General features: G+C 39.0%; 1 protein-coding gene across 3 annotated transcripts in view; it reads right to left on the reverse strand.

Moving 5' to 3' along the window:
• LOC119149897 (WD repeat containing planar cell polarity effector) overlaps positions 1-14,265 on the reverse strand; it is a 154,683-nt gene extending 140,418 nt beyond the window's left edge. For all 3 annotated transcript variants that reach the window (XM_037391769.1, XM_037391771.1, XM_037391772.1), the window contains exons 1-2: positions 13,989-14,265; positions 11,113-11,194 (exon numbers count right to left, since the gene is read on the reverse strand). The gene's annotated coding sequence lies outside the window, so the exon portion shown is untranslated. The remainder of the gene's footprint in view (positions 1-11,112; positions 11,195-13,988) is intronic.
• Between the last annotated feature and the right edge of the window lie 104 nt (positions 14,266-14,369).

Raw genomic sequence — 14,369 nt, forward strand, 5'->3', positions numbered from 1 at the left:
GCCAGAGAACATAACCCTGAGGCTGTAATTCTCAGTCACTGTGCTGCATGTCCTATCCAAACCAATCTAAAACTTAAACATTTAGAAAACCATCTTGATACTCCTGTATCACAAATTTTTTGATTCCTCAGGTTCTATTTCACAATCGTTAACATAATTATTCACCTAATCTCAAACCATTTCCTTGTCTTTCACTTTTAGTTTCTTAAGATAAAAAAGACCTTGCTAACAGGCAAAACCGGAGGTGGTTAAAATGCTCTAAATAAAAAGCTGCACTTATATCTAAACAGATACTTTTAAGGCACTTAAAAATTTACATTTTTAAAGTAATGAGTGAAATGTTTTTAAAAGAGGCAATATTATGTACATAACTAGAATTTACACTGACAAAGCTTGCAACAGTCCAGGGGGAAAAACATAACAAAACATAACATAACAAAAAACATAACATAACAAAGAAACTGGCCATGGTACAATTCATATGAACAATACCGGAATTATCTGTATTAATTCTCAACACAGCATATATAGCTTCACTGCATATGACCTCTAAACTGATAAAATCATCAAAGATCAACAAACATAGATATGAATGTCCTCTATATGAATGACTGCTCTTTACACTCTGATGAATCTTTTCAGCCACAATAATTAACAAAGAAAAAGGAAGTCTAACTGAATAGCAGCTCTATGGTATAGGCAAAGTTGCACAATTTGTTACAACTTCCCAGGTTACCAAAAATCCAAGGTACCTCTTGGCTGCATCACACCCAGTCTGTATTTCAAACAAATTGTTGAAAGAAAGATACTTTTTTAAAATGTTCGGTTTTTTTTAAACAGCTTCTGCCAGCAAAGGCCTTCTAAGTTTTCATTATAGGCACCCTGTAAATGCCACATGAAAAAAATAGCTGACAAGTGACCAAGTTTTCCAATAGGCTTGGAGCTGCCTGATGAAATTGCTACAAGGCGGAAACATTTTGAAGCTTGCTTTTCTTTCGCTGCAAGATAAATTTAAGCTTTCCTTTTAAAACCTTCCAAAAATATTCATTGCCATTCAAGTTGTGTATGTGATTTGCAATCAACAGGTGTGACAAAACATGATCAAGCTTTTGAAAACCAAGAATGAGCTTATGTTGTGGATTTGTTTAACATAAGGATGAAACCTGTCCTGACTGATTTTTAAATACAACAGAGCTAAATTCATAGCACTGAATTAAGCATAATGGAAAAACTATTGATGGTGCCTCTGTGAATTCTGGTATAAAACTCCGAATGTGGTCACAGAAATCATAAATCTGCATTTGTTATTTGGAAAATAAACAATTACAGTAATTTTCTGCTATTATAAGCAATTGTCTTTAATTACCTCAATGTATTACTTCATTGTCTGAAAAGACAGGAGGACGTCAGTGTGAACAGTTACCAATAAACCATTAAAACAGTGCATGTTTTCTCTATTCCCTTCTCCCAAAAGATCTGAGCTCTCACAGAAGCTTGACTCTACCTTAGTATCACACAGAAATAAAAACCTGAAATTACAGGAATCAGGCAATTGCAAAAATTCCAAGTGGTATGGTCATGTCTTTTAAGTTTGTTCTTTGCATCGTGCATATCTTCTAATTATCCATACTTCCATGGTTTGACTCGCTCTTTCTACCAAATCATTTTTTATTTGACTTCAATTTACAAAAAAGGTAAATGGCAATGCAATGGTAACAACGGTACTGTGCAAACAACCTATTACTTGACAATAATTCTGCAAATGGCCATGTGAGGATGCCTTTACAGCATCAGCCAATCACTAGCAAATTTCTTGCTTTTGCAGGGTTTAAAATAAATGAAAAAAAAAAAACAACTTACAAAATGAGGAAAAGTTAAAAAATCAAATATAGCAATTACCCACTGCCATTATTGCTGTGCACATATCATCAGTCAGCTTTTGCCATGAAAATCAAACTAATATCCTCTGTGACAGTAAAACTGCAACACCTAAATTGCCTTTTGACTCCTCTGTGTTGTAAACTTGGGCATCAATAACTGTTTGAAGTCTTTGACCCTGTGTTTGCAATACTGCAAATTCCATGTATTCCAAAGAAGTTTTCATCATTTACAAATTTTGGAGTATGATTTCAATCACAAAGATCATATTGCTGTTTTGGTTTTTTGTTTTGGGGTTTTTTTTAACATTTCTGTATTTAGGGTTTGGTATCCCAGGAGGAGGCTACAATTGCAAACCAGAGAGACAGAAAAAGCCACTTAGGGGATTTCCCAATGTCACATATAAATATTGTACCCAGAAAGGAAAACAAAAGAAAAAACCTCTTAGCAAAAGAAGACGGGTGATAAAGTTAACCACCATCACTGACAGATGCCAGAGAAGCTTGTCCAGCTAGATCTTTATGGAATCTAAATATTTAATTTGCCCTTTGATGAAATGTTATGTAATCGAGTTATCCTAAAATCAATTAGTCCCCTGAGTAAGATCTGCTTACTGCCTAAGTATTTACTCAAACGAAAACACCACCAATGCCACTGTTTCTTTATCTGTCTGAATTTTGTATTTTAACACAAGAACAGCTCCGTGTTACAAGTTTTCCAGTACCAACCTCACGCTGAATTCCACACAAAGAGACCTCTGCATCCAGCTGAAACTGTAAGTCAAAAGCACTCCTAACCGACAGGGGACTTTGCCAGCAGTGTGTTCAATGAACACCCTGAGCTTTCACATAAATTGTCACCAGCTGCACCTCATTCACTGACATTACATCATTAAGAATTTTATTTCATTTTGAATGTGTTAATTACATTTTCAATGGAACTTTTCCAATATCTAAAAATTACCATCACTTAAAAACCATACCTGCTTCCTCACTTGTAATGACCTATATAGGCTGTCACAGGAGGTGCCTATTCACCTTCCTGCTTTGCATGACAACCTCACCTTGTGCCCTGTAAGATCATGGAAAAAATCCTCCTGGAAGTGATAAAGGCATACGGATGACTAGGAGGTGACAGGGACAACCAACATGGCTTCACAAAGGGCAAATCATGCCTGGCAAATCTGGTGGCCTTCTACAATAAGATTGACTGCGTTGGTGGACAAGGGAAGAGCAAAAGATGCCATCTACCTTGATTTCTTTAAGGCCCTTGACATGGTCCCACACAACACCTCTGACTAACTTGGAGAGATGGATTTGATGGATGGACTTCCATCAGATAAGGGTTCCACGGATAAGGGATTGGCTCTTTGCACACATCCAAAAAGTGCAGTCAGCAGCTCAATGTCCAAATGGAGATAAGTAACAAGTGCCATCCCTCAGGTGTCCATTCTGGGACCAGTACTGCTCAGTATCTTTATTAATGACATAGTAGGATTGAGTGCACCCTCAGTATGTCTGCTAACACCAAGCTGAGCGGTGCAGTTGAAGGACAGGATACCATCCAGAGGGACCTTGACAGGCTTGAGAAGCAAGCCAGTATGAACCTCATGAAGTTCAATGAGGCTGAGGCCAAGTGCAAGATCTTGCACCTGGGTCAGGACAACCATTAGTATCAGCACAGGCTGGAGGATGAATGTATTGCGAGCAGACATGCAGAAGAGAACTTAAGGATATTGGTAGTGAAAAATCAGGTGTGAGTCAGCAATGTGCACTCACAGCCCAGAAAGTGAATTGCATCCTGGACTGCATAAAAAGAAGGATGGCCAGCAGCCTGAGGGAGATGACTCTCCTTCTCTACTCCGCTCTTGTGAGACCACACCAGGAGTACTGCCTCCAGCTCTGGGGACACCAGCACAAGATAGATGTGGACAAGAGAAGAGGCAAAAAAAACCCCAAAACCCAAACCAACAAAAAAAAAAAACCCAACCAAACAAACAAAAAACTGGAGGGATGGAACAGCTCTCCTATCAAGAAAGGCTGGGACAGATGAGGGGTTTTAGCCTGGAGAAAAGGAGGCTCTGGGGAGGCCTTATTGCAGCCTTTTAATACTTGAAGGGAGCTTATAAGAAAGATGGAGAAAGACTTTTTACATGAGGGTCTGCAAGGACAGGACAAAGGGCAATGTTTCTAATCTGAAAGAAGGCAGATTTAGATTAGATACAAGGAAGAAATTCCTTACTGTGAGGGCGGCGAGGCGCTGGCACAGGCTGCCCAGGGCAGCTGAGGGTGCCCCATCCCTGGCAGTGGCCAAGGCCAGGCTGGACGGGGCTGGGAGCAGCCTGGGCTGGGGGGAGGTGACCCTGCCCGTGGCAGGGATGGGTGGGTGGGAACTAGGTGATGTTTAAAGGTCCCTTACAACACAAACCACTCTATGATTTTTGATAAAAGCAGTAGGCAACTCATTGCAACTCACTGTGTTGCATTCATTGCATCTGGTCAAGTTACCAGAACAAAAACTGGAAAAAACAATGGATTGGGAAGCATCTACTTAAATACACAGCTCGGATCAGAGTGGAAATAGCTTCATACAATAGTATATTAAGCTTTACATTTGCTTCTGTTTTTCTTTATACTACTATTTAAGGAACAGTCACATTACAACCATTATCAAAGGAATATAATTACACAAAATTTTTATGTCAATAAAATTGGAAATAAAGCCACATAGTAAGACTGATTTTTAAGTCCATATAGACTTATTCTTTCAAGATGTATTTCTAATGACTTCTACAAACTTCCATTTCTCAAGGAAGACAGGCTCAACATTTATAAAATCACCTAAGTGTTCTCCAAAAATATTCTTTAAAGGTGCGCTTCTTAAGAGTTGGTTATTTCTGTCCAAGAATTACCCAGCAAGATGGTGTTATTACCCTGAAGTGGATACACTTGCCTTCTGAGAGGCGCATTCAAATACTCCTCTCTCAGACTTTATACAATGACAACTGCATCTGCAAGAGAGCATCTCACTTCACTCTGCTTGCTCAGAAGTTTGGGTACAATTGCCTGAGACCAAGTACGATGGAACAACAGTCAGCCTACCAACCTTCAGTAGGCCTCAGCTCCCATGACAAAGTCTGTGGTAATTCGGAGCCCATGACGGCCCTCAGCAGGCAAGCTGGTGTCCACCAGCACTACAACGGCACTGCCAGCAGTGACAGCAGATCTTACAGTAGGGCTGTGAGATTCCACTAGCTTTCATTACAGAAGTCAGTGATATTAACTGGGCAAGAACTGAGCCTAGCATTGCAGTTAAATTAATTATACTGTTAATGAAATTTCACTAATTCGTGCCTCACATGGCTGCATTGTACAAATAGGTTAACATATGCATGATATATGTGTACACCCATACTCATAGTCCTGATAGCCACATGATGAAAGACAAAAACATTTATTAAACTGCACTTATTACACTTCTTAAACCACGTGGAGTATACCATTCTTTTGAATTTGTTTTTAAGTCTTTAAATCACATTGCCTGACAAATGAGATGGGGTGGGGGGGAGGGAAGGGAAGTCACAGTGGTCCAATTTCACAGGCACCTGGCCCACTATTGTTAAAAAAACCTGCTTCCTGTGAAACTCTAAACAGGTATGAAATATCTCAATATCAACATTTTCCTGGGCACTACTCTGCCTATATCAGTCAAAAGTGCAACAGGACAGAAGTCAGCTACAGACGGAAAAGAGCCCTACTATTTCTCTGAAGACTGTAGATCTCAATTTTCCAACAGAAACATACCACTTGCCCTTGCTCTGCCCAAATACTGAGATACTTCACCATATGGTAAGAAATACATTAATGCTAGAAATTTTCTAAACCTTTTATAAATACTCTTCTGCTCTTTCCCCAGAATCTTGTAAGTTGGGAACTCCCTTCTGAAATAGCTTCGCTATCAAATATGGCATATATAGGTGATAAAAACATAAATCAAAGGAGTGCTGGTTAAACCTTTAAGTTCACTAATGGGTTTGCCAAATTAACCAGCCCAGATTTGTGTGAAATATATAATTAAACACCATTTTGTATTTGCAAATTACCTGTCTCTTAAAAGTGTATTCTTCCTGTTTTGGTGTTTTACATATTTACAAAAATACTCTAAAGTTTTGTTTCATTAAGAGAAAAATCGCACAGAATGAGGAAAAACTCCTGTGGTAACTTTGGGACCTTATAACTTGTAAATTAGCAATGAAAGCACTGAGATAAGTCTTTGGGAGTATATTTGAAGTTTTAATGAAAGAGTCAGATTACAAAAAGCTATAGTGGGAGTTTTATATGAGGAAGCTTTAAAGTTAGTTGCAATGTATTAAAAAACATTCAAATAAATTATTTTTCACTGCAGTATGCCAAGTTTTTGGAGATAGAATTAAAATTGGGCTTTCATTTTAGACCAAGTAAAGCATAATATTAGACTATAATACTGCATATACTAGTGAGATCCAAATGCCCACAGTGTTGCAAGAGAACATTTTCCCTCAGGCATTTGAAATTTAATGCTTCTTTAATATTCTCTGTTGGATATTGTTAGAATGGAATTTCAAATATTTCCTGCAATTTGAGTTAAAGATTACTGAATAATGCTGAGCAGCAAAAATTTTTGAAGCGTACATCTAAAGCTGGCATAGTAGCTTAATGTCCTGTTGTTTCTTGCTTTAGCAAAATTAATTTCTACAGTCTTCAACCATGAATTCAAGCACCACCTGGAGATACAAGCGCATAATTTAACTGTGGTGTATTTCTAGCTCCCTTGACTAATACACTGACGCTAGACCCTGTATGTCAGGCAGGTATAAAAGGAAAAGACCATTTCATAGCAATACTTTATATTCTCCTAAGTCAGACAGTGGGCAACTTGAAAAACAGTATCTGGCCCATTACTGCAAATAAATGGGATTACCTGTTATAAAATAAATGTATATGGCTTTGCCCACATTCAAAGTATATATTCTACTATACAGTCAAGAGTAACACCTTTCCAATAGAACTCAAAATGTTCAAAAGGCTTTTGCCAAATTAAGATCCACCCTTTTCACTATACATGTGCTAGTGCATTACCATGGTTACTCAATACAGACAACAGTAGACTGCAAATAAAGCTAATAAAAAGGCATAGTTGTATCATTCTAGAAACAAACTAGAAAAAGACTATAATCATGATGCCCTTTGCTCAATTACTTCATGGAGAGGCCTCCTTTATCCAAAGATGCAGCTACTTTATTTTCTATCATTTATGTCCACAGTCTAAATGGTCACGCTCTCAATTTTGTTCTGTGGCCATGGTTCCCTTATCATTCATACTGGGCACATGCAGACTAACTCCTTGGCTCTCTCCTACAGGAAGCCTGCCAATTCCCCTCAAAATGGCTTGGAACACTGCTTCAGACAGCATGACTGCCATGAATTCAAACAAAGTAATTCCTCAACACCATCCCAGCCAGATAAGGCAACTCTAAATGCCTTATGACACGCCCAAAAGTTTTTAACATTGGTTTTCTTACACTGTGAGACTAAGGATCATTCTCATGGGTTGCAACACAACCCTCGTTGACACCGTCAACTGAAAAACCAACAAGAATATATGTATGCATGTTTTGGAGCATCAGAAAGTTATGTAGCATTGGTATGGCTAATAGACTCCATACAGCTGGAATCATGGGCCTACACTTTTAAGAGATGGGGACAGGTCAGCCTTACAGTATGCAACTGATTGAATGCAAGCACATGCAGAAATAAGAGTACTTGTGTTTACATGAGCAGAATGAATAGATGCAATTTCTTCCTTCCTTCCTCGAGGATCAGGAAAAACACTGAATATGGACAGCACTATAAGCAACACTAAAGCCACCCACAGACTCCACTGCTTCATAAAAATCAATTTGGATAAGGTTTCCAAAAGCAGGCCAAATACCAAAATGAATCTGTGAATCAGCAGAAAAACCTCCATACAGGAAACAAAGTGTTTACTTGGCTCCTAAGCTTATTACTGATAAATTCAAGTTTTGGAAGTTACATTTCACATCTGAATAATGTCACTAAGATAAAATTTTATCAGTATTTTCCTTCTGTAAAGAGTTGGGCTTTTAAACAATTAACTTCAAAAAGTCAACATCATAAGATATCATTCTCCCTCCCCAGATATTTCTAGTGATATTTTCTTTAAAATCCCATTCAATACGGGGTGGGGGTGGGGAAATGAAAAAATCACTCTGTATAATGGCAGCTATTAACAACTTATTTCTGTGAAAATACAGAAATAAATACAAATGGATATTGTAAAACAAGCTGAAATATTTTAAGCAAACTGCATGACCTGAATTCATAGAAATAACCTTAATGAGAATAGCACTTGTAATTATGCGACAGGTTTGGCACAGAAAAGCATCCATCTGTCACTCTGAAACAGAAAGGATGGATAAAGGAGGCAGACAGATTAACTCACCTGCACTGAGTCTAAAAAATTGAAAGTAATCATTATGGCTGGTAACTTCTTGTACAAAAATGTATTCCTTGATTATCAGGTTGTAATGAATAAGTGCAAAAGAAAGTCATATAGAGAAAAAGCAAACTTACTTTCAGTACAAGCTGTCTTGCCATTTGAATAAATGCTTACCTCATTTTAAAAAACTTACCAGAACATCAGCTTAATGTTTATGTCTAGTTGTTTGGGGTTTTTTTTTTTTTGGGGGGGGGTGGGGTGGGGTGTGTGTTGTGTTTAGGTTTTGTTTGTTGGATTCTGGATTTTTTAAATTGTTGTAATGAATTAACTTAAGACTACAAGGCTTGACTTTGTAGAACTTGATTTGTTACAGAGGTCATTTCTTCATTAGAATACCAACCTGCCTCTTCTGATTGGGTTTAAAGCACATCAGCACTTTTATGTTGCTTTATAGAACAAGAGGAAACTGAATGAAGAAGCTATTGCATAATACCAAGATAATTTTCAGATGTTCATTAAAAAGGCAGATTTTCATTACTCATACGCTTACAAGGTAATGCATTAAGCTGCTAGTTTTACTGAAAAGGAGCATACTAGAACAGGCTGCTATAACCATCATTCAGAAATAGTAATTCAGTGGATATGCCTTGGAAGCTCACCACATCAACACAACAATTTCATAACAGTCCAAAAATCAAATGAACCAAAGAAATGTACCATCTCTTGTGATCAAGGTGACATTCTTTTTACATTAATCTCTAACCTGACATCCTTCTTGTTGCATTTTAATTGGGAAGTCACATTTCCCAAGGAAATTGCTTTATACAGTCTGCATGGGAGGGTGGGGGGAATAATCTTTAGATGCCTCTTAAGGCAAGTGTTTCAAATAGTTAACTACGTAAATCTGTGATGGAGTGGCAGTTTTCATCACAGATGTACATGTAGGTTCTATAGTCTGGAAACCCACATAGCAGAACAGGCAAAGACAGAACGGCACTTTCTGTTGCACTCATGCCATGCTGCTATTTGCAAACAGGATGCTTTCACTTCTTCCTTCTCTCCATTCTCCATCTCCCAAGGGTGTGCAGCAAAGCCTCTACCACCTCAGTTCACCTACCATGGGAAGAAGCACCTAAATCACTCAGAAGTTACAAGTCACAATCAATCTCCTCCACACATCGCCATTAGCAAGTAGAAAATCCACACACTGCTGTCACAAAGTGTGTGTTCAACCAAGAAAAAAAAAGATAGACCTGTGTTAAGGTAAAAGAGAATCCATTAAGACTTTCTCATATACCACAATTCTTCTGTTCTCTTTGTAATAATTTGGAGATCAACTTTACTGATCTTATTGTGACTATATCAAAGTTTTTGTGCGTGTGTCTGTGTGTTTTGGTTGAGGGATTTGTTGTTGGGTTTTTTTTTTTGTTTGGTTGTTTTTTTTACAGGGACTGTCTATACCCTGTATACTTGTAAGAACTGTGAGAAGAATTCTTTCCTCCATCAATGGTTCACAGATGGTAGACGTTGATAGATCTTTAGGGTCTCAACTTTGTCTACAACAGGGTTGCCATTATCAAGCCACTGTGCCACCATATGCCCTAGACAGTGACAGAGCCCTGCAATACCTGAACTACACTCCAGGCACCAGAGGCCTACCCATCACCAGAACAGCCACCTTGGATCTCCCAGCGCGCAGACAGCAAAGAGGCCTTAACTGTTACAGTGTCCTCTGTCAAATGTACAATAGCTGTTTGTACTATTAGCCTACTTAGAAATAAGAAACAAAAAAGAACATTCTGGTTACAGTTTTTATTAAGATTCGACTATTGAACAGTTCAAGATTACCAATACATATTACAAACATGCTGTATATCATTAGTTGTTCTTCATAGTCAGTAGGCACATGCAGACAGAATGTTTTATGGCATCCTATCTACCTATTAAAAACTTATTAAAGGTTGTATAAATCAATTAATGAATTATTAATTACTCCTAATTACGTAAAACCTCAATGACACTCTTAAGTAAAAACGAAACCACAGGATAAAATGAAAACAGTTCCACAGGGGGTAAAGTTTCTCTTTAAGAAAGGAAGTTTTGAGCCACAGGAGAAAAAAAAAGAAAAAAGTCAGAATCATAAGCAAAATTTCTAGATACATCAGTTTTTTCATACCATTTAATATTTATGCAGTATCACATAACTGAAGTCTAGAAATGAACAGTGAAAAATTAGTTTTGGACATTAATACTAGGAATACAAAAAATAAACCATGTCTAAAAATTCTTAATGAAAACATATCTATTTTCATTTTCTAAACTAAGATTTCAATTGTTCTTCCTTTTATCTACATTATCTTTTTAAAACTCTATTACAGATTTTTCACATACTTTCAAAAATAGCTTTTGATCCTCTTAATCCCATTTCAGTATTTTTTTTAATGCTTTACTTCTGAAAAATCCCTTATTAGTATTCCCGTGAATCATAACCCAAAAGAGGCTTCCAAAACTGTTTCAGTTCTACTATTATTTCTAGCACTGAAACCATCAATTATATAGGGGTTTTTATCATAACCATTTTAAACATTACTTATATCACACAGACTTAGCTACAAGAAACATGTTTTTGTATTACAAATTCTAAATAAACATGAGATAAAAGAGAAACTGTATTATATATGGAGATGATAAAAAGATAACTTCAGAAATTATTGAAAATTAAGTGTAAAAACTTACCTAAAAAAATTCATCAATTTCTATAGATGGCAATGAAGAAAAAGAAAATCCCATCCAAAATACAGTTAAAGAACACAGCCAGCTGTTAACAGAGAATAATTAATTTTAAAATATTAAAAAAAATAAGAGAATTCTGGCAAACTACCCTTCAAAACTACTCGTTGCCTTGAAAAATAATATTCAATCCCTGTAAAATTACATTAAAACATCTTGGCTATTAAGTGTGTTGTTTAATTACACCAATTTCCAATTTAGTATCTTTTGAGTGCAAAAATTATAAAGTGTATTTCAAGAATTAGCTGAGCACTCAATCCACATGCACACTAAATTTCTATTACTTCCTTCGCACGTAATACATTTCCATTTACGCAAGTCTTTGGCTTAAAGCACTACACGAAAGACACATAATAATATAACACTAATAAAAAAATTTAAAGACATTGGTAATAGAAGATGCAAAAGCAAGCAAGAAAACAATGAGGCAATAACAAAGCAGAGGAAATCTGAATACTGTGACAGAGCTGACAGGAAAAAGAGCATTAAATTTAGAATTAAAACATCCAAAACTTTGAAAAGGTGGTAAGACTAATAAATCAGCAAAAGTTATTCAAATACTGCACACTTCTTGAAGACAAAGTGAAGCTGGAAGAAGATTTGGAAGTCTGGGTTGCAGAAACTCCAACACTGGATGTTTATACATTCCTACATTGACAACAGTCTGAAGACAGTAACATGATTTAGCAGCTCGAGAAACACTACCAAGCACCCACACTTCCTACAACACCAGAAAGGTTTCTATCCAGAAGCAAAGGACATATTTTAAAAACTAAAGAACCCCAGGAAAAGGAGCTGTTAAAAACAGGTGTGGAGACAAAAGCATCTCTTATTTGTTTTCATGAATTTACATTTTGCTTGCAAAATATTAAAGCTTAACAAGTGGAAACAAAATTTAAGCCAAGTAGGAAATAGTAGAATTGCTAAGTTGCGGTAACTTTACCAATTACACCACATTCATAAAAGGTGAAACTTTATGATATCTTTAGTTAAATCAGCATAAAAGACTGCAGTCAGTCTTAAACAAATGTAACTATCTTGGACTAATTATACTAGGAACAGATTTAAAATAAACTGATATACTCTGACAAACAAGATCATTTACACATGGCTTTCCACCCTATTCATTACAAATCCCTTTCAACAGAAGATATGTTGTTATCTCCAACAATAAATAACTCGAGGACCACAAGCCTGGGCAAAAAAGGACCGAGAATGAAAATGAAGCCATACCCACCGAAGAAAGTTTGATTAGCTTAACTGAAATCCACTAAACCAATACAATCTGCTATGCTGACACACACAAACCAGTTTACAGCATGCCAACATTGATTTAGCTGAAAATTGATAAGGAATCAATTTAAACTGAACTGATTATGCCGAGTGGAAATTAACCTTATGAGGGTCCACATCACGTTTTGTGTACATTTCAATCTTAAATAAACTTAAATAGTGTTAACAAAATCTGTACAATATCTGTGTGTTAAAAAGGTTAAAGTCACCAGCATTAAAGCATTTTGGGATGCTCTGGGACAACCTGACTGGAAAACAAGCTCCCTTCGACTTACTAAGCTTCTCTACCTTTCACAGCAAGCCAGACCTCAGCTTTGCTTGCAGCTATCTGGCTTTTCAATTCATCCCCAGAAGGAAACTTAAGCAGAGTCTTCATTCATATTAAAAATGTATGGGTAGTAACTGATATAAATCAGTATAGCTCAACATTTAAAATAAGTTAAGTATGACTGTACCTTTTTAATTCTGACACTGCAGTTTTCTGTATTGCAGAGGCTGTCAGAGGTTCAGCTAAAAACCTGTTCAAGCCACAGAAGTTTTGTGTTGCGGCATGAGCACAAATAACCACACAGCTCCCCAAAATGAGAACACTCTACATGACATGCATAAATATTTACATTTTACACTCACTGCCCTAAGGACTAAGTTCTTATTTCTGTCTGAGGACTGCAAAAGAAATTGTGTAAGCACACATGCTGTTTACATTGTTTAAAAAAAAAACCCACAAAACCAATCAACTATAAGGACTAGAGTAAGATTTACAACTAATCCTGCAGGAAAATATTCTGAGAAGTGAGACTTCATTAAGGACTTAGAACTAAGTTACAGAATCTGCCCAATAAGGAACCCTGTCAGGATCTGAGGGGGGGTGGGGAGAGGAAATCATCAGCTGTGCCATCCAAGAGCTTTTTACTGCAGTTCAAGGATCTGGGTTTTTTTGCTGAAGTATTTATGCTACCATCAGCCTCACTTCAGGCAGAGGCGGGAAGAGTTTACTTCAGCCAGCAATCCAAAATGCAACTAAATGAACAGTTTTATTTTTGGACGACAGATCACTATTTTAAGCCGCGTTGTTTTAGCGGCAGAACAGCACAGGCAAACTCGCAGTTCTCCCTACTGCAGGTAAATAGAAGGAAACGGCCCAGCACAAGCTGTCAGGGCTCCGTAAGCAGCACAGACGCGCACCTTCCCCCGGCGGGCCGCAAGCAGGGCCCGGGGGAGCGGGAAGCACGCCAGGAGGAACCCGCCCGAGAGCCGGCGGCGGCGTCCCGAGCCGGGCAGCTGCGGCAGCGCCCCGCGGGGAGCCAGGCAGGGGGCTGCGGCACCGAGAACGCCAGAGCCATGCCCGCCCACACCGCGCCCGGGCTCGGCCTGAGGGGAGCTCCCTGCCCGCGCCCCCCGCCCGCCAGCCAGGCCCCTCAGGCAGCGGGCGCTGCCCCAGCGGCCACTATGCCAGGCTTAGGGGGGCTGAGAGCCTGCGGAAAGACCCCGGCCCCGCAGGCGTGCCCACCCCAGCGCAGCGAACCCACCGAGCGCTCCGAGGGGACGGGGACGGGACGGCCCCGCACGCGCCTCAGCCGCCCGCACGCCGCTTCCCGCGCCCGACCGTCACCTAGCAACCGCTGACGCGCATGCGCCGGGCACTGAAGGGCGGGGAGACGCACGCGCACCGCCGCACTCTCTCCCGCGCCATTACTGCTACAGGCACATGCGCGCCGCAGACAGCACCCCCTCGCAGCTGTCCACAGCGCTGCCCGCAGCCTTTAACGAATGGGACAATAAGTGAGGCGGGTCACCGCTGCTAACGCACCAATGGCGTCCGGGGGCGAGGGGCGCTGCCGCGGGGCACGCTGGGAGTTGTAGTTCTTGCCGAGAGCCAGGCTGCGACGGGCAGCGGAGTCGCGACTACA

The sequence above is a fragment of the Falco rusticolus genome, chromosome 6 (genome assembly GCF_015220075.1).
Source record: "Falco rusticolus isolate bFalRus1 chromosome 6, bFalRus1.pri, whole genome shotgun sequence".
Taxonomy (NCBI): domain Eukaryota; kingdom Metazoa; phylum Chordata; class Aves; order Falconiformes; family Falconidae; genus Falco; species Falco rusticolus.